The sequence below is a fragment of the Pseudophryne corroboree genome, chromosome 12 (genome assembly GCF_028390025.1).
Source record: "Pseudophryne corroboree isolate aPseCor3 chromosome 12, aPseCor3.hap2, whole genome shotgun sequence".
Lineage (NCBI taxonomy): Eukaryota > Metazoa > Chordata > Amphibia > Anura > Myobatrachidae > Pseudophryne > Pseudophryne corroboree.
This window is the reverse complement of record NC_086455.1, coordinates 135,687,797-135,707,704: the sequence shown is the minus strand read 5'-3', so window position 1 is coordinate 135,707,704 and position 19,908 is coordinate 135,687,797. Positions and strand designations below refer to the sequence as shown.

The window sequence follows — 19,908 nt, the reverse complement described above, 5'->3', positions numbered from 1 at the left end:
GTGGAGGGAGAATTGGGAAGGAGACAGATCGGCACAGTATCAAAGACGGCAGACAGATCGAGGAACAAAAATTAGTAGTAATGACTCTTAGATTTGGTGGTGAGGTGGTCATTAGTGAACTTGGTGAGGACAGTTTCAGTGTAGCAGAGGGAGCGGAACCCAGATTGAAAAGGGTCAAGAAGGGAGGGGATGGATAGAAATGTGGTAAGGCGCAGATAGACAATCGGGATGTGCTCAATTTACCTACAATCAAAATCCCAACAGTCAAAATCCCAACAACCATTGACCGACAGTTAAAATCCTGACAAGGTCAAAATATCGACATTTAAAATACAGACAAGGCCAAAATACCGACATTTAAAATGTCGACAGGTCAAAAAGTCAAAACAAGTTTTTCATGATTTGTTTTTATTGAAACCGACTTGTTGATACATTACCATCCCAGTGAACCTGGAGAGGCAATATAATAGTGTGCCGAGCACAGCGAGGCACCGTGACCGTAGCATGGCGAGTGCAGCGAGCCATGCCAGGGGACGCAGTACACTCATACGGTGTCTATGTCAACCTATGTCGACATACACACACACAAAAAAACAGTGAAAATATTGTGTCGACTTTTTGACCTGTCAACATTTTAAATGTCAGTATTTTGACCTTGTCAATATTTAAAATGTTGGTATTTTGACCGTGTCAGTATTTTGACCTTGTTGGGATTTTGTCCGTCGATCAATTGTTGTCAGGATTTTGACTGTCGGCATTTTGAGTGTAGGTATTTCATACTGATCTAATCCCAGACAATCCTCTCATTGAGCTTAGAGACAAAGAAGAAAGATATGGTTGTAATTAGAGAGAGTCAGTGTTAAGAGATGTTTCTTCAGGATGAGAGAAATATATGTTTCTTCAGGTGTGTTTGAAGGAGGAGAGGACTGAGCTAGAAGGTAGTGCAAAGTTATGGAAACAAATGAGGTGGGATCAGGCAGCTTGAAAGAAGGAGTGGAAAAGATGAGAGGGGGTAGGGTCAAGTGGACTGTTGGAGGGGTGAAATGGAGATAAGAGGAAACAAACTTCATGCTCAGTGGTGTGGGAGAAGGCAGAAAGGGTGGGCAGGCCAGACTTGGGAGAAAGAGGTGCAAGAAGCGGAGGCTGGGGAAAGTAGATGGCCATATAGATGGCTTTAGTTTGGGTAGTGAAGTAGGTGGCAAAGTCATTAGCAGACAGAGTATAGTGAAGGGGAGGAGTGGTGGAGGCATAGGAGGGAAATGAATATGGCAATTGTTGGAAGATTGAGAGGTGAGATTTTTGCGTGTACATGGGCAGACTAGATGGGCCAAGCCATTCTTATCTGCCGTCAGAATTCTATGGGGTCTATTCATAAAGAAAACCTTGACCGAATTGGTACTTATCACTATACATCGCATCGATCCAATGCGATGTACAGCTGTGATAAATAGCAATTCATATATACTCACCTCTCCAGCGATGCACTGCAGTGTTCAGGACTCCAGCGACACTCTCTTCTCCAGCGGTGCTCCTCTGCGGTCTCGAAGTCAGCCGGCAGGTCCCTCTGCACATGCGCCGCCGGCTGACCTCCCGGAAGTCCGCCGAGGCCGTTGGGAGGTCAGAGCCAGCTCCGGGTGCGGACAGAGGGCAGGGAAGCATTGAGCTTCCCTGCAGTTACCGCACTTCAGTTAAGGTTTCACCATCCAGAGATGACGAACCTGAACTCCATGAAGAAGTGGAAAGCTGGGCTTTCTGCTCCTTCACGAAGAAGCGGTCACCATACTAAAGCATATCTCACAACTGTCCAGATTTTCACGGGGCAGTCACATTTTTTGGGGGGACTATCCCGCTGTCCCACCCGCGGGCCGCAGTTTCCCGCGGTGGGGGGGCAGATGGGAGGCTCCATTCACAGGGGAGAATAGACAGTGTGCGCACGCACACAGCATCTATTCAGTGGCGACAGGGGGACTGGGGGCATGCCAGCAGCTCACAGAGCGCTGGACGTGCCCCTTCACTGACAACAACGGGGCATGGATATCGATCGCAGCACTGCCACAAAGTCACACCCCCTTTTCCATAGGTCACGCCCCTTTTGCGAAGAAGTCCCTCTCTATCTATTTCAACTGTTGGGAGTATGCTAAAGTATGGTAATGTGATTCAGCTGCGGAGCAGGGGACCCACTGGAGAAGACAAGGACTTCTCCATGGTAACCACCTCAATGAACAGCAGAAAGCAGAGAAAAGCCCAGTTTTCCGCAAATATACCCCTATGTTTCTATGACTTTGTATTTGTATAAAGTTGCAATCGGGCAACTGCCACTAGACGCAGACATGGAAGTTGCTGACTCAGAATCAGCTCCTAACTGATGACACTCGTATGCTAACAGTAAACATTTTTGTAATAATTTAAACAGTAGACAAGAAAATGACTTCACTCTTCTGAATCCAAGTATCATCTGTAGCATGTATGAGCTGACCCCATAGTTTGACCTGACTGGGGACAGAGTATTTCTAGCTAGTTAATACTGGATCTCATTCAACTCTTCCTGCAATTCTGTAACTGGCTCTAATATAGTCTCTTTTATTTGTTTGCATACATTATCCCGCCGTGTCCTGTCACCCAGAGATTGCTGCTCCGTCACAGATGGTAAATAATTTGAATACCTCATCTTCTTATTGTGCTGCTGTCCAGTACAGGGAAAATCACCCAAGACTTAAGCAGATGTGTCAGTGCTGGCAGAGCCATACATCATCATCAAAACCCTGCTTAAAATGAAATTGGATTCTCAGTGACAGTTCATGCAGCGATTCAGTGTAATTCCATTAGGATAGATAAACTTTAGCATAGCCTGGGATGGCTGCTAGTACTTACAAATGCTGCATACTGTACGCTTGCCAATATACCTACAGTAATTCTTGCATCATGAGATTGCTCTGCACTCATAGTTATGTGCAAGTGACTGAGATACACAACATGAGGCATGAAGGTTCTAAGACCCACAGTCAGAGGGGAAAGCTGCCATAATTGATATCCTTACTTGAGTGGTAACAGAGCAAGCAGGCAGGGATTTATCTCTAGGTACGGAGTTGTCTTAAACTAGGTGTTAAAGATGTATCAGACAGCCACAGGTGCTGAAATGGAGGTGATGGGTGGCAAGGGGAGGACAACATTTGAGAAGTGCCAGTCAATGTAGTGTCTAGCAGGGTGCAGTGTGGCCACCATCTAGGGCTACCATGGGCAACAGTTAGGATGGAGATAATCCCCTTTCTGGCTGCTCCATCTCCTCCCTCCCCCCAGCCCTCCTCAGCCTGCCTAAAGGGCCCTCCTGCCCCTCAACAATGTGTGGCTAGATGCTGTGGGCTGGACCCTCCGCTGGAACACTCCCTGCACACATCTCACCTCACATTTCATATGTTCCAACGCTCTTCCCCCTCAGCCTCCTGGACCCAAATACACCAACCCCCCCCCCCCCCCCCCCGTGCCCCCTCCAGGACTGAAATGAAATGCTCCCCCCTGTGGAAACCCCTGTACCCCCATCACGGCACCATCTGGCGATCGTATGGGGAAGGATCACGCACGCACATTGCGGCCACTGCACATGCGCAGTGTCCCGCAAATCACACGATTGCAATTTTCGTGACGCTGTGCCCATCACTGAATAGCCCCCTCAGTACTATTTCCAGATTTGACGTCTTAGCCCGCTAACAGGCCCTGACTCACAGATGTAGACTAATGCAGTCACAGCTGTGATCCCGTATGCGGCAAATGTGAGAAAATGTGCTTATGCTGGGCTGCCTGGAAATGGACTGAGGCACCCACTGGAGGCATCGCAAATCCAAGCAACTGCATATAAACACATAGCAGTCGGCGCAGAACCTTTGATAATCGCATCTTATGTGTGCGCAGAATGGCTGCTGGAACTGAGACGCTGGTGCAGTGTATTCTGCGTATGGGATTGCAGTTGGAGTCTGACACCTCTCCTGTAAATGGTCCGACAACATACCTGTATTTTTGCCGCCACTCCCCGTTACCTCCCCTAAACAGTACCTGGGGAAGATGGACTAAGACTTGGAGAGAGATAATGTAACAACAAAACAGCTCCTGTCATTTTTCAAACACAACGTAACGTGGCAGTTAGAAGCTGGTTGGCTGGTACTTTGGGTCTATTTACTATGCCTTTATCTCTCTGTACTTTATCTCACTCCAAAGCTTAGTACTGTACAAAGGACCTATATCCAACTCACTTCACTAGCATGCTGGGTCCCCCCCCCCCTTGCTAGCATGCGACCGCTGTGCTAAGCAGCGAAGCGCTCGCATTATAAGTGTAGCCTCCTGTCTTTACAGCCTAGCTGCATAGGCAGACAGTGGGCCGCCATGATTTGGGTCGCAGCGACTGAGTGTGACATCACGCAGCCGCCACGGACCCGCCCCGCAAATGGTCTGGACATGCCTCTGATGTCCTGACTACACTGGCTGCCCACAACATGCTGCATCGACGCCCCATCACGACCCGTTCGAACGTGAACCCATGCGCAGAAGTGCTGACATCGGCAAATAGCGATTTCAGCAATACTACAGTCCATGCTGAATCGGGCCCGTAGACCCCTACTGCCGCACTGCAAGCAACATTGCTAAGAGACCTTGGCATGTGTGCACCAATAATTGCGTAACTCTGTAACTATCAGCATTATGTACATCACTGAGTCAGGCCCAGAGTACTGAAACCCTTCATTCGGTTATGAGATATATATCCCCTAATCATTCATGTCATTCTTGTTTTGGGTATTTATTGCTGCTTTCCTTCCCAATTCATACACAGAGATGTACGCAGCCAGATCTACGCCCATCTTCTCACATATTGGGGGCCGCCCAGCACAGGGCAAGGCCTCCCAGCGTGTGTGATAGACCGCCTGCATTGTGGATGCATTGAATTAAGATTGACCCCTGGCAGCGCTGTCAGGCGGTCCGCCACCAGTTTTTAAATTGGAGCAGCAGCATGTGATGTCACACAGCTGCCCCGAAAATGCTCAAGGCCAGTCCCCGTTCGGCTCGCCCCATCCGCGAAATGCCGCTTCGCCGCCCCATCCTTCTAGGATTCGGCCGCAATGGTTAAGGTCGCACGTGCGCATGATTGCCAGTAAGCGTGCACGTGCGCATGGCGGCCAGTGAGCGTGCACGTGCGCATTGCGGCTAATGAGCGTGCACAGAGCACCTGACTGTAGCCGCTGTGTACAGACCCACAAACTCTGCACAGATAAGTTATGACTGGAAACTGAATTTATGACCTTAGGATCTTATTCAGCTTCAGTTGCAGTTTTGCTAATTTAGCAAAACTGCAACTGGCTAGAATCACATGCTGGGGGCTGCGATCACATCGCAGACCCCGCAAAACATGGGTAGTCCCCTGCCTGCACAGGCAGGCACAGCGTGGCCATTTTTTTCCTTCGCAGTGGCTGTGTGCGAAGTCACAAACAGCCCGGACCCGCTTGCATTTCCGACACCACGTCCCCGCAACGCTGTGTCGCCACCCTGTGAACGCCTCTGCCGGTCAATCAGTCAATCATCTCCCTGCCAGTGCGCACATGCAGAACAGGTCCTGCGCGTGCACACTGCGCAGAAATTTGGGAATATGTGATGGCGCCAGTGATCCAACCTGCTAAGGCCCTTAGTGCTGTGAGGCAGTAATGCTAACCACTGTGCTACCAGTGTTCTTTCCTTTTCTATCTCGCCGTTTTTTTCTATTTTCTCCTACATTGTCTCTCGCTGTCTGACTATTCCTGTGTACACTGTGGGTTTTACTATGCACTGCTTATTACATGTCAGATTCCTATTGACACATATGGGCAGATTTACTAAAGTTTCTAAACATGAAAAGTGGTGATGTTGCCCATAGCAACCAATTAAATTATAACTACCAATTTTCTACTGCATTCTAGAAAATGATAGACCATATCTAATTGGTTGCTATGGCAAACGCTACACCTGTTTTAGAAGCCTTAGTAAATCCACCCCAAAGACTCCTAAATAATTACTGGGAAGGTACCCAGAAAGAAACAGTGTGGCCTATCCAAGAGCCTACGATTACTGGGAACCTCCCACTACCAAACAGATACCAATTTAAGGTCCAGATTTATCAAGCCATGGAGAGTGATACATTGCACGGTGATAAAGTACCAGCCAATCAGCTCCTAACTACCATGTCACAGGCTGTGTTTGAAAAATGACAGTTAGGAGCGGATTGGCTGGTACTTTATCATCGTGCAATTTATCACTCTCCAAGGCTTGATAAATCTGGGCCTAATTATTTGAATAATTTATACACTGAGAGAGGAGGGGAGGGGAACGACACTGGGACCCCTCTAGCTGGCTGGATAAGTAGCAGTCACAGACTATGCACCTGGGTCATCCACATACAATATAGGGGGTCATTCCCAGTTGATCGCATGCTGCCGATTTTCGCAGCGCAGCGATCAGGTTACTACTGCGCATACGTATGCACCGCAATGCGCACGCTCGCCGTACAGGTACAAACAGCATTGTTGCTGTGCAATGCTTCTAGCGACGATTCCATTCGCACAGCCGTTCACAAGCAGATTGACAGGAAGAGGGCGTTTATGGGTGTCAACTGACCGTTTTCTGGGAGTGGTAGGGTAAACGCAGGCATGTCCAGGCATTTGCAGGGCGGGCATCTGACGTCAATTCCGGGACTGGACAGGCTGAAGTGATCGCAAGGGCTGAGTAAGTTCAGACCTACTCAGAAACTGCAAAAAACGTTTTTGTCCCGCTCGGCTGCACATGCGATCGCACACTTGCAATGCGAAAATACACTCCCCCGTGGGCGGCGACTATACGTTTGCACGGCTGCAAAAATTAGCTAGCGAGCGATCAACTCAGAATGAGGGCCATTGGTACTACAGGACTCTCATAGGCCAATCAGGAATGGTCAGGTGTTGCTGTCGACTGTCATTATCAAGTTGTCAGTTATGCATTTATGTATGCAGCGTATGTAGAACTTTACAGAGATATTAATAGAGGGCCTTACATACAAAGAATCTAAGAATGGAAAAAATGTAAGAGAAAAGGCAACATATGGAGACATAAGCATTTAGTGCTAGGAGTTTTAGTGAAACATGTATCATTCTTTTTCAGGAGATCCACCAGACCACCATGGATGCACGTGTCATAGTGACCACAACATATTGCTCCGCTTATTCTACGCTCTTTCCAGTCCTCTTGCTCCAGCACTGACATTAATGTTTGTTCTCTTGTTTTTGCTGATTATTCCTGCAATATATGATTCTTGCCTTCAGCGACATTTTAGTTTGTGGCCTCATTTGCAAAAGTAATTTACAACTGCGCTGTCCAAACCTCACGTTGCGGCCTCACAATATATCAGACTTTCAGACATAGCGAGATGGAACGGTGACTTAGCTCCGGGTATGATTTTATTATATATATATATATATATATATATATATATATATACATACATACACACACACACACACACACACACACACACACACACACACACACACACACACACACACATGTAAATTTGTAAATATATATTATTTATATGCTGTATGTATATATATATATATATATACACAAAATTTTCATGTTTTATATTTATTTATTTATTTATTTTGCTGTTCTGCCTGTTCCACACCACCGTTAGCTATAAAACATCCTGGCATAATATATACTGGAGCAAATATGGAAATGTTGTCAGCCTCTATTTCCCTCTGGCTTGTCCCATTGTATCTACATCAATAGGCTTATTGCAGCTATGTAAATCTAACCAGTATGTAATGGAGTTGTTAATCCTATCAGGACTCTGCCGGGGGATTGAGAAGGAGGTAATGCTGTATGATGGTAGAAAAAAAAAAATAAGAACAAGAATAAAAGCACTAGACTCAGGGCCATCTCATTGTTAAACACATTCTCCCGAGAATACACAGTAGCAACAAGGGATCTATTTGTAGTTATGACTTATTCCGCAATACCCTATGAGTGTGCTAAGGTCATGAATATACAAACTCGGTGTTCTGATCAGGACTCAATCCAATATTTCCAAAGTATAAAACTATATTAAAGTGTATAAATCAAATTGTCATATGGTAAACAAAAGGATTAAACCACTTCTGACTTACAGTAAGGGCCCATTTATCATTGAATATTTGCAGCTTAATACCCCAAAACACCCATTTTGGGGAGTTAACCACAAATATGGGGCTAGCTGCTGTAGCCTATGGGTTACACATAGCATAATTGGCTGGGAGAGGTTTCCCCAGGAACCCGTCCCCTGCAATGGACGCCATGCATGCTGTCCCTTCTTACACATGCTGCCACTCTGTGCCTTCTTACATCTGCCCGAGGTTTGCGCATCCTGCAATATGCAAACTTTATTTCATTTTATATGTTTTTCAATATAATTAGGCTATGGATTCATTTTATTCTTATTAAATTTGCTAAACTCTAGACCTCAGACATTGGTCTCATGACCATGTCCAACATGCTTACTCAGTCAGAGTGCAAAGTCTGTAAGGAGGGATATATATCCAGCACTGTGCACTGATCAGAAGCACAGTTCTGGATATATTGGGTGAAGGCTGACTATATGACAGTTGTATAATAATTATATCCTATAGTATGTGAGATTAGCGGCTGAAGTATGGTTCACAGTAGAGTGGAGCTTAATAAGCTCCATGATCACAATTACAGAATAATTTCAGGCTTCACTACTGGAATCCATAAATTACACCCCACAAATTAATTTCAGGGCTAGCTGACAGGTACACTTAAGGAGAAAGGCGGTAGCAAAATCCTGGAACAAGCAATTGATTTGGGCCAGTAGGCTATAGCTTCTGGAATGAGATCTGAGTCAAAGCTGGAGCACTTAGCAAGAGATCTTGTCAGGCCCAACCCAGGTCTGATACCACGTAGACGGAAAACACTGTATATTTGGCAGGAATGCAGCTAACAATCCTACTGCAACCTGTGCTGGCCACAAATGTGTATATCAGTCAAGACAACTTGAAAACAAAATTGTCTGGCCACATTAAGCTAGATCACAATCTGATCCCACTGAGAGGCAAACTGAATGAGAACCTTATCTCCATTAATGTGTCTGCTGTTGTTGGCTAACGCACAAGCAGAATGGATAGTATAAGGTGGAGACACGAGGAGCTGCTAAATAGAGCACTGGGATTGCATACACTCCTGCAATAAGAGACAGTTCCTGATTGGAGAAGTGCCTCAGGACCAGCTGTCTGGTCTCCTAATACACTCCTCTCATGATCTACTTCTGTCTCCATGAAGAGGACTACCAAAGGTACAAGAGATAACGCTTTCTGCGTGTAAAATATTTGGGGGCATAGACATTAATGAACTATGGACTAAATAGTGAGAGAGACTAGTTATGATTTTATTTTTAGGGGTCTATTCATGTAAAAAAAAACTGAAAAATCGGTTCAATGTGATATATAGCTGTAATAAGTAGCAATTCATGTATACTCCCCTCTCCAGCGATGCAGTATCCTGGGGTCCAGCAGTGAAGTCTTCTCCAGGCGGTCCCCTCTGTGATACGTGGAGTCAGACGGCGCGTCTGTCTGTGCATGCGCCACCGGCTGACTTCCCAGGAGGCCAGAGGGGCTGCTGGGAGGTCGGGGGGTGGGGCCAGCACGGGTGCCCGGCAGAGAGTAGGGAAGCATGGAGCTTACCTGCCGCCCCCGCACCGATATTCAGGTTGCGCCATCCTGAGATGCCGAACCTGAACTCCATGGAGTTCCGCAAGTATGGTGATGTGATTTAGGCACAGAGCGGGGGTGGGGGTGGAGGTGGTGGTGATGGTGGTGGGGGGGGGGGGTTAGGCGCTGGAGAAGCCAGGAACTTCTCCATGGTAACCTACTCTGCGAATAGCCCAAAGCAGAGAAAAGTCCTGTTTTGTGTAGACCCTTAGTGGGACAATGAGTCAGTGAAGTACCTGGCAGAGGGGAGCAGCGGGTGTAGGAGGATAAGATAGTTAAGAACATATTGAAGAGGGGCAAGGAGGGAGATGGTAAGGATAGAGAGAAGTAGATTACAGAAGTCAAAGTAAGAGATTATTTATTACCAGTTATTTATATAGTGCACACATATTCCGCAGCGCTTTACACAGAATATTTGGCCACTCACATCAGTCCCTGCCCCAGTGGAGCTTACACTCTATATTCCCTAACATATGTACACACACGTTCATGCTAGGGTTAATTTTTGTTGGGAGCCAAATAACCTACCAGTATATTTTTGGATTGTGGGAGGAAACCGGAGTACCCGGAGGAAACCCACGCAAGTACGGGGAGAATATACAAACTCAACACAATTGAGTGCTAACCATTACACCATCTGTGCTGCCCATGACTGAAACTTGATGATGATGGAAGCTTGACAAAGGTTTAATAGCTTTCAGGGTGAGAAAGTTAAAGAGCTTGGCAATACCAGGGTGGTTCAGTAAGTAAGGTAACATGTGTGTAATATTCTCTATTTCATTGTATTTTCCAGGACAGAGCAGGTAGACCACTCTGACCGCTGATTCAGGTGACTAGACTGCGCCTTATATCAGTCATACTGTCCCAACATCAGTTGTAAGATGGCGGGGCTGGTGGAAACATGGTCATACATTGAGGTGCGGAGTGTGATCAGATTTCTGCATCTAAAGGGCACATTAGCAGCTGAAATTCATCACCAACTTGTCGAGGTGTTCGGTAGTAATGTCATGTCACAGACACACGTTTATTGCACTGCCTTTGATAATGGCAGGTCAGATGATCAAGATGAATAGCGATCTGGCTGGCCAAGCACGTCCACCACCGGCAGTGCACCAAACCCAAACCTGTGCCCGTGACATGACTTAGGGGGAGATGTACTAAGCAGTGAAAAGAGTGAAGTGAACCAGTGGAGAAATTGCCCATGGCAACCAGTCAGCATTGAAGTAACATTTATAATTTGCATACTATAAAATTATGCAGAGCAGCTGACTGGCTTGTTCACTTCTCCACTCTTTTCACTACTTAGTACATCTCCCTCTTTATCACTTTACACCTCAACAAGTTGGTGATGAATTTCAGCGGCTGATGTGCCCTTTAAATATGATCACACAACGCAGGTTGGGGCATCCTTACCGATATTCTGGCTGCTCTCTGCGGGAGAGAGCAGCCAGGTCGGCTCAGCGGGCGGGCAGGGGAGGCTGTGCTGTAAAGGAGGGGGTGGCCGGAGGCGGAGCAAGGGCGGGACAGGGGCGGAGCAAAGGCGGGGTCACAGTGACACCTCTTTTAAGCCACGCCCCCCGCTCTGTAATGCCGCGATCACCGGCATTACACTGCAGGGGGCGTGACTATGATGACGCGATTCAGCAAGAATCACGTCATCGACTGCCCGGACCGCCCACTTTACACACTAAGTGGCGGACGGGCAGGGGGGACCCCGCAAATCGGGAGACTTGCCTGCTCTTCCGGGGGGCCGGGAGGGTCACCCGATTTTCGGGAGCCTCCCGGCCATTCCGGGAGAGTAGGCAAGTATGGGTTGGGGCTAAACCTTCCCGTTGGTGCCTAAACCTACCCCCCCCCTCGTAGCCTAGCCCTAATCCTCCCCCCGCAGCCTACACCTAACCTCCTCTACCCCCTCAAAACAGTTGTTTGATTACACAGAATAGTTTTTTTTACTTTACTTTAGTCCTGCAAAAACACTCCGAACAACTGCTGTTATATCTGTTGAATAAGAATACAGTATTTAGGATTCCCATTCACTGCTGTTAAGCCTCCATCTCCTCACTTTGTTCCCACTTGTCTCCTGTGACTCAAACATTCTCCATGTGAATCAGCACCATTGATTCCTGCACCAGCAGCTGAGCTCAGAGCACCTATAAATAAAATATAGTTCCATAAAGGAAGCTGTAAACATCACTCTCTCATGTGTGAGAATTATGGATATTTATATTACTGTTGTCAAAAATGCACTTTCTGGAATTGAGAAACAGCCGCTGGCCAAGGGAGGATTTTACCATAAAATGGAAGTAAAGCTGTGAGAAGCTCAAAGTGGATCGAATATATTATAACAGGTGATATTGTATTCATTATTATATACACTGCCAATTGTAGTTTGCATATCATTTATACAAGGCTGGTACCAGTTAAAAAAGAATAATATCAATGTTAATGCGACAGCCAAGTATTTGCACTGATACAGGCAGAATTTCATCAGTCAGGCCAGTATTTAGAGTTGATGTGGCCAAGATTAAACTTCACACTACAGTATGGGGCTATTTAAAAGGGATAGAAATAGTGGAGCTGCCACTTCTGTGCGTCATAAAACATATGTAACACCAGCGACCTTATTTTGGCTATTCAAAAACCATTGTATATCTTTTAATTACAATTAGTTTGAACTGTTAAAATTGCTAGTTGAGTTCTGCATAAAAAACCTTTTTAAATATTTAATTTTCCAATCTTGGGCCAGATGTAATAAAATCCAAGTTGGCTGGAGGTGCTCGCAAACATGCACAAGGCAAAACCATGCTTTGTAAATTATTGCAGTTTAAAAAAAAAAATATCTGAGTTTGGTTGGGAACCCGCACCTCCGGACAACTCTGACTTCATTAAATCCAGCCCCCTGTGTTTCAGCATTGTGGTTAATCTTGAAAATTCCTCTAATTTAGGGGCATATTCATCATGAAAAAATTGTGCAATGAGAATTTTTAGTTTTCAATTCTCATTGTATTGTCTCACAATTTTTTCATGATTCATCATGCCACCCTGAGAGAATTTTGAGAAGGCAGTTTTTTCAGAAAAGTGACAACTTTCCCCTTTGAAGCCGCACGTGCACCCAGCTGTGTCTGCGGCCGACCCCCCCCCAAACACCCCCTGCCACTGGCACCTTCTTAGAGTGTGTCCGAGGCCTCCCCCCCTGCCCCCGGCACATTAATACCAGGGTTGCCCGGATGCAGATCTATGTAAAACGAAATTCAGGTGGCGCTCAACAATCACACACTGCAGCCACGGGCCCCCTCCTCAGCTCCCCCTGCCACAGGCACCTTCACTGTCGGGGGTGCCCAGCTGCAGAGTTCACACTGCAGCCCCGGCCCACCTCCTCCGCTCCCCCCGCTGCCAGCACCTTCGCTATCAGGGCTGCCCGGCTGTAGAGCACACATTGCAGCCACGGCCCCCATCCTCCGCTCTCCCCGCCACCGGCACCTTTACTATTGGGGCTGCCCATCTGCAAAGCACACACTGCAGCCGCGGCCCCCTCCTCCGCTCCCTCCGCCGCCGGCACCTTCACTATAGGGGCTGCTGCCGCAGCTCCCCTCATCGCTGCAGCGGCGGCTCCCCCCCCCCTCTTTCTCCCGGGTGGCTCATAATTGCCGGGACAGCCTGGGGGAACAATAGATCTTGCAGGCACAGCTTTTTCGGGGTGTGATGAATGTCACAATTTCTACATCCCTTGGGGAGCGCAAAAATTGTGACATGTTAAGGATAACGAATATGCCCCTTATACACTAGAGTTTGTGCCCAGCTTTCTATGGGGGTTTGGGGCGTTATCTATCTCTCTCATATCATCTGTCCTGAGGTCTCACAGTTTCTCTCTTGTATTAGTTACTGGCCTAGTCCATCTACTCCCACACAAACTCCCTCTCTGTCTGTCTCTCACCGTTTCTTTTGGCCTCTCTTTTCTGTGTCCGTCTCTCTCTTCCTCCCACTCTTTGTCCCTGTCTCATACTCTCTCTTTCTGGGAGGCTGATTCTTAGTTGGGAGCAAAGCAAGAAAGAGCAAGTAACGTTGCACCTTGGTAAAACCGTGTAGCACTGCAAGTGAGGCACGTGAGGTTCACAAATAGATAGAAAGACTTATCATGGCCATGGATGGCCATCCAAGGGGTCTGCTCCTCAGGTCATTCATGCACTCTTGAAACCTGTGCAGGTACAGATATTGCCCCTGGTGCATCGTCCATGAGGAAACATCTATGCACCTCTTTTGGGACTGTACCTATGCACAGTTACTGTTGGATACCCTGGAACATGTACTCGGAGACTGTGTGTGCCAAGGAACAGCCTTTTGTAACCCTCGGTACTTTATGGACTGGTGCCTTATATTATCTGTGTTTAGGACACGTTATTGCTTGCCAGGAACTGCCTTATTCTGAGGAGGGAAAAGTATCTGGTCAGCATACTAGCATTCAGGATGCCGCCAGTTGGAATACCGACACTGGGATTCCGACATGGATCAAAATGCCGCCACTAGAACCTCAACTGCCGGCACCTCAATTGTAAGTATGCCAGGGCTCCTTAGGATTAGGCCCCGGGGTGTGTGTGTGTTAGGTTTAGGCTGGGGGGGAGGGTTAGGGTTAGGCTTCTTGGGGGGAAAGATTAGGGTTAGGCTGCAGGGAAGGGGGTTAGGCACCACCGGGGAGGGTTAGATTTAGGCTGCCGGGGTGGGAGGGTTAGGTTTGGGCAGTGGTTAGGTTAGGCACCACTGGGGGGGCTTAAGGCCCCCATCCACTAGTCTGAATTGGGCACTTTTCTTCAGATTTCGACACATCTGACCGAAAAATCTGAAGAAAAGTGTCAGATCTTTGCCCCAACTATTTATCTGAATCTGAAGAAATCAGGTGCACATCGGAGTGTTTTTTTTACTTCAGATGTATCTGATCAGATTCATCTGAAGCGTCACTTGACTGGCATCTCCCTGGCCACTCCCACCCACAACAGGTCGCGGCGGCAGCAGCAACATCAGATCAATCACATGTAGCATGTGTGCATCAGATCTATCTGATGCGATCTGGAACATGATAGATCGCATCAGATATATCTGAATTGAATGTAGTGAAAATTAAAGCCAGGTTCCGATCCGATTTCCGGGACGCTCCCAGGAGAGTTCAAGTTCAGACAGTTCAGACAAGTCTGAGTAGTGGATGGTCACCTTTAGTGTTTGGCTGTGGGTAGAGGGGGGTTAGTGAAACTGCATCAGCTTGGGGGCAGATGGCATCCTAGTGGCCCCCGCATCTCCCCCTCCCCTCCCCCCTAGCACAGCTCACCACTGGCACACAGCATAGTAAGGAGTCCGCAATCCTCTATTTCAGCAGGAAGGGCACAGAACGGGGACAATGGAGGAGCAGTGCCCACTTACTTGTGTAATACTCAGGTAAGTATCACAGAATTTTCCAGCTTCCAGATGAGTTTGTGCTGAGTACTTATTCACTCTTTCTGTACTGTGATACGTAGCAGTGTTACAGAAGGATTTATTGTGTAGCTGCAGCCAATTAGCTGTGCACAATGTATACACCCTGCAGTGCATTTATCATGGGTTCAAGTCAGAAGCTCAGTTAGTTATTAAGTCAAATCCTATCTCTGCTCCTGGATTGAGTCTAAGGCAGTGGTTTCCAAACTTTTTTGAAACACGGCACCCTAGAATATCAGAATTTTTTTCACGGCACCCCTAGGCCAAAAATTTCTTATTGAGAAATTCAGAAAGAAATATTATATTAAGTAGATCACGTTTATATGTCATTCTTAGGGTCAGTTGTGTGGTGAGGGACAAGATTTGCTTTTGTTTGGCCACACCAGCACTGGTTTTGCCTATTATATTGACCATGAATAATTTGAATTGGTCCTGGACCACCAACCCAGGGCACCCCTGCAAGTGTCCCGAGGCACCCCACAGGCACATACAGTTTGGGAACCTCTGGTCTAAGGAATAAATAGTTTCCGAATACTGAAATCTGGGTAGTTATCTCTTACATCATTTGGTCCTAGCTGTCCTGAATAGATGCAGCTGCTAAATACATGCAATGTGCTGGCTACAGTATCTCTCACTGTGGGTGGGATGTACTATAAGACATCGCCGCCCCTCGCCAACTACCGCAGCGATACTAATCGCATATGTACTAACATATGTGATTAGTATCGCAATGCGGTATAGGAGGCCCCCCGCGATGATGTCTGTGGTGGTCTGTGGGGGTCGGCGGGGGTCAGCGGAGGTCTCCGTCACCTCCCAGACCTGGGAGGTGACGTGCGCAGGGAGTCCCCGGACTCCTCCTCCTCCCCCCTGCAGCTGGAAGGAGACAAGGCTGTGCTGCGGGAGAGAAGGAGGAGGGGGGCCGCACCAGCAGCCTCTCAGGTACACCGGGGGGAAGGGGGGGTCGTCGTGAGCGGCCGGGGCGGCGGCGGATCCGGCGGCGGTGGTAAGAGTCCCATAGGCTTCTATAGGGTATCGCCATAAAAAGATGGCGATACCCTATGGGGCGAAAACGCGGCTGTCGGGGGTTAGTACATATGAAAATGCAGTAAAACGGGGGTTTTACCGCATTTTCCCTTTAGTAAATCCCGCCCTGTCACTCTCATGTATGTACAGAGGAAGTGCCTTTTGTGCAGAAATGCAGAGTTACCAGCCTGTTATAGGCTTTAGCGGTAGTGACTGGGTTATGTGAGGGCTTTACTGACCGGGAGTATACAGTACTCACTCCCGCACACCGGCTGTCAGTCACTGGCTAAGTCCGCCCCACGTTCCTCCTCTGTAATGTTAGGCACTCTTGAAGCACGACCTACTGGCTGTCAGTGTGTAGTGGAGGCCTCGTCTGGAGCTGTCCCGATAGGAATGAAGTCTGCGATACCACTCTCCTGGCTGGACTCTCACAGCAGCTTCACGACCTCTGCTCCGCCTCCATCAGACACTTCTCTACCAGAGACACTGGGAGCTGCAGCGCCCCTTGGGAGGTGACGTAGTGACTTGGCTGCCCTTACACTGATCCCAGTCACCGGTTACCAGGGTTTCCTATCTCTAGCTGCTCAGCACACTCTCTCTGCCATCACAGTGTGTCTCTACCTCTCAAAATGGTCCCCTGCAACTGCCACCAATGGTCCTTCCTTGGCTCAGCAGCTAACTGTTTCAGCGCATGCCAGCTCTAGTCCATAGCCTCAAGTGCAAGTCCCGGATCACATCTGCTCCAGCTGCCTTCCTTCACACAGTACAATCCTAGTGTAACTACTGTGCATTTTCTGTGTCTAAAATTGCAAACATTTTTAACCAATTAAGTCCCACATATACTTCTACAGTTTCCACTGGTTATTTAGTGGGGTATCACACTTGCACATAAGGCCATTTACCCAAACTACACCAACCTGCAATCTACATTTCACTTATCTAAAAAAAATATCTCCCTACCCGACCTCTCCGCTCTGTCTCTCATCCAGACTCATTATTCACTCCCATTCACGATTGCAGGTCTTTCTTTGAGCTGCACCCGATCTGTGGAATGCCCTCCCACACACAATGAGACTCTCCTCTAGCCTCCAAACCTTCAAGCATTCACTGAAAACTTACCTCTTCAGGCTAGCTTATCACATTCGAGAAATGCCCACATAGCATTCATAAGCTATCCTACTCAAGTACATCCGCTCTATACCGTCCACACACAACCTCACATTTTTTCTTTATTCACTTGACATCCTCCTGGCACCTGGCCAACATTGTTGTGTGACCATATCATACAGCCCTTTGCAATCTGGCTGGACCATTCTGCAATAGATAGCACCTGTCCTTGTGTATCAATGTCAATTTTCCCGATAGATTATAAGCTTGCGAGCAGGGCCTTCCTACCTATATGACTGTTTGTTATTACCCAGTTTGTTCTGTCTAAGTTGTTTCCAATTCTAAAATGCAACGGAATATGCTGTGCTCTATAAGCAACTGTTAATAAATAAATATTCCATCATAGACAGTCCTGAGAAAGAAGAGGACTGGACCCATCTTCTTCTCCCCTTCTGCGCATGTGTGACTTTTCAACCAAGGCTTGAGACTGTGGCCCCCACACCCCTTTTTCACATTGCCTGATGTTTTGTTTGTGTTTTTCTATTTATTAACCCTCCCTTATGTGTCTGTCTTTCAATAAAGTTTCGTGCTTGTGATCCCCCTCCCTCACAATCGTACCCACCACTCCCATAGACCTTGCTGACTATTGTTCTGTTTAAGTATTGAGTGAATAGTGCAGTGCTTGATGTATGGTGTAGGATATCTTATGCCATATGTCTGGTAATGTACTATAATGTATGCCTGATTATCTGTTTTGGTGTACTGTGTTTTGGCTGTGCTGCGACCAGTGGTGAAAGTAAGGCGGTACGGGGCGGTAAGGTGTACCATTAAGAAATTTGTAGCTGGTCGGCCGTACCACCTGACCACCTTATTGCCGGCAAGATACAGTTTGTTTGAGTTTTAGGTCAGACATAAAACTTGGACAAACTGCAAGAGGGAGCGTGGAGGCTGGAGCGGAGGGGAGCCCTGACTGCCTGCACTATGGCACAATAAAAAAATTTGATGGACCCAGCGGTTACAACCATAGCACCGGCAGGCAGCCATAGAGAGACAGCTCCATTGGCATTTTGAATCTGGCGCCATCCGAGAGCCAATCAGAACTCAAAGACCAGCAGCCAAACTGAAGCAACTGCATTGGAAGCAACCGCATCCAATCGGAGCTCATGGACCAGCAGCCAATCAAAAGCAACCGCATCTGCAGCTCCTGATTGGCTACCGGTCCTGGAGCTCCATTTGACTCGCAGCTGATGCCACATTCAAAATGCCACTAGCGCTGTCACTGCATGACAACTTGCTGACGTGCCATCTGTGACCAGGGGTGGATCCTGATCGCCCTCTATAACACACCTTATCTGCACAGCATCGGGAGTAGTGTAGAACCATTCAGCAGAACCCTGGAGGCTTCATCGGGCATGCCTGGAACAATAGCCAGTGAAGGAGGAAGACCAGTGAGGGGATAGGGGTCAGAGGGGCAGTCCAAGCCCCACAATTTCTGATGGCAGTCCTGCATATCTGTGCAGGGGTGTAGTACTGGTGATCGGTGGTCTCCTGACCGGCGGTCACCTTACCGACGCCGGGATCCCGGCAGCATACCGACGCCGGGATCCCGGCGGGGAGGGGCGAGTGCAGCAAGCCCCTTGCGGGCTCGCTGCGCTCGCCACGCTGCGGGCTCGGTGGTGACCTGCGGTCGCCACGGGTTCTATTCCCACTCTATGGGTGTCGTGGACACCCACGAGTGGAAATAGTCCCTTTTGGTCGGCATGCCGACCATCGGGATAGTGAGCCGTCGGGCTCATGGAGGAGGTCATGTGACTGTCGGTCAGCTGACCGGCGGTCACATGACTACCACCCCTGTGCAGCTCGGTAATTCTACACCCCAGTAGCTGTTGCAGCAGGACTGTCCTAGGCTGCTTTAAGTCAGGAACACATTACTGTCACAAATCAACCATTTTTTCATCTGACAATGGATGTGAAATCCATATTGCCACTAAAGCAGCAGTTTTAATAGATTGCTGGCTCTCCACATTTTATAGGGGATTCAGAAAAATTGCCATTACATCAATGTACAAGCTGTATGCATATGCAGGGCTGCCAAGACGTCTTGTAGGCATGGTTGCTGTGGGGGAAGGGGGGGGGGGGAGGGGGGTTGGACGCAGGAAGCTGTGCGGCTACTCTCCCTCATTCAGCAAGAACCTGTGGTGCACACTGGGGATGTGTAGTCATGGATTCATAGCGGGCATGGTTACGCATTCACTGCACTCACATAATCTTCCAAATGACTCAGGTAGTTTGTACAATGGAGAAATGCTGAAAGGTAACAGGTTTTTGGCATAGCACAGATAACTTCACTGTAGAGAAACGCTAACAAGTAACAGGTTTTCTGCATTTGCGCTGTATAGGAATGCTAGACAGATTTCCCAAATAGCACAAGTAATATGCACATTAAAGAGAAGCTAGGCAGCTTCTGAATAGCTCAGATTAATTGCACTTTGGAGACATACTGGCTGGGACCCAGGCTTCTAAATAGCACAGGTAACTGAATTGTAGATAGATGCTGGGCAGTTCT

At 47.8% G+C, this 19,908-nt stretch overlaps 1 long non-coding RNA gene across 3 annotated transcripts in view; it reads right to left on the bottom strand.

Annotated features, from left to right (window-relative positions):
* The window catches only part of LOC134980474 (uncharacterized), a 65,588-nt gene extending 48,693 nt beyond the window's left edge, over positions 1-16,895 (bottom strand). For 2 of the 3 annotated variants that reach the window (XR_010190405.1, XR_010190407.1), the window contains exon 1: positions 16,495-16,895. This is a non-coding gene — a long non-coding RNA (uncharacterized LOC134980474). Of the gene's footprint in view, positions 1-11,751; positions 11,903-13,686; positions 13,779-16,494 lie in introns of those variants that run through there. The other variant, XR_010190406.1, reaches the window with a different exon arrangement.
* Positions 16,896-19,908: the final 3,013 nt, after the last annotated feature.